Source organism: Balearica regulorum, chromosome 31, assembly GCF_011004875.1.
Source record: "Balearica regulorum gibbericeps isolate bBalReg1 chromosome 31, bBalReg1.pri, whole genome shotgun sequence".
Lineage (NCBI taxonomy): Eukaryota > Metazoa > Chordata > Aves > Gruiformes > Gruidae > Balearica > Balearica regulorum.
The window spans coordinates 327,711-328,855 of record NC_046214.1 but is presented as its reverse complement, the minus strand read 5'-3'; the positions used below and the strand labels follow the sequence as shown (position 1 = coordinate 328,855).

Here is a 1,145-nt window from a genome sequence, read left to right as displayed (position 1 = left end):
AGGAACAGGGTGAGGGAAACACCCTCCCTGGGGTGAGGTGTCCCCAGGCTCTGATGGCACCCCAGGGTGTGCGGTGGGGGGACATGGGGACAGAAACCTCTCCCCCCCCTCATCCAGGTAGCGGGCCTCCCCCTGCACCCCCCCTCCCCGCCAGCATCCCTGGAGGTGGGGTGAAGGGCAGGCTTCCATCTCCCTGGGGCTGATGCCCAGAGAGGAGCACAGAGGTGTTTCATCAGTCCTTGCAGCAGGCGGGTCAAGGGAGGGGCAAGAAACTCTGCTCAGGCCAGCGTGTGACTACACATGACGCCCATGCACTGCAGTGGGTGATCCTCAGCACGGCTTGGTCAGCTGTCCTGGGCACATCAGAGGTCTCGCTGCGACAGACCTCCAGAGGAAGGATGCTGCCATTCAGGCCTCAGCTCCAGGGAGTGCCTCTGCCTGGGAGTGGGGGGACAGTGGCCTCTGGTCTGGGAACTGAGAACCAGGTGAAGGGGGGTGTGAGGAGAGGAGCAGTCTGTGCACCATGGAGAATGACAAAGAGGAGAGAGACAGGGTCTTTGCAGAGACTGCGCAGTGGAGAGATCTTGATCCCTGTGGAGCAGGGAAGGAGGGAGAGCTGGAGACCACCCCAGAGGAGCACTGAATGGAGAGTCCTGCCCAGGGGGAGGCTGGGGACTCGTGGTGCTGGAGGAAGGCTCCTTCTGAGCTGCAGGTCTGCAGCTACAGAGCAGGGACAGTGCTCTGGCAAGAGGTGAAGGAGCAAGCAGGGCTGGGGCAGGCTGGAGGAAGCCAGGCGACTCTGCAAAAACCTAAGGGAGAAAATGATTGCTGAAGCCCGGGGTTGAACCAGGGACCTTTAGATCTTCAGTCTAACGCTCTCCCAGCTGAGCTACTTCAGCCCTGCCCCAGCAGCCCTGGTCCCCATGCCACCCGTGCCAGGCCACAGGCTGGCACCCAGGAGGAGTGCTCCTCAGGGAGGTTCCCAGGGGAAAGCTGTGCCCAGCCCCGAGCAGAGGGGACCTGGCTCCTCCCTGACCCCAAGGCCAGGTGGGCTCCAGGTTTGGTGGAGGCCAGCTTACACTGGCCATGCCAAGATGTCTGTGGGCCTTGTACAAACGTGACAGTGGTGAAGGGAAACGGGCAGA

The 1,145-nt window shown here is 62.3% G+C and overlaps 1 non-coding gene across 1 annotated transcript; it reads right to left on the bottom strand.

The window, feature by feature from the left end:
- Positions 1-826: 826 nt before the first annotated feature.
- Positions 827-899, bottom strand: TRNAF-GAA (transfer RNA phenylalanine (anticodon GAA)). Its single transcript has one exon. It is a non-coding gene; the product is annotated as a tRNA-Phe (tRNA).
- Between the last annotated feature and the right edge of the window lie 246 nt (positions 900-1,145).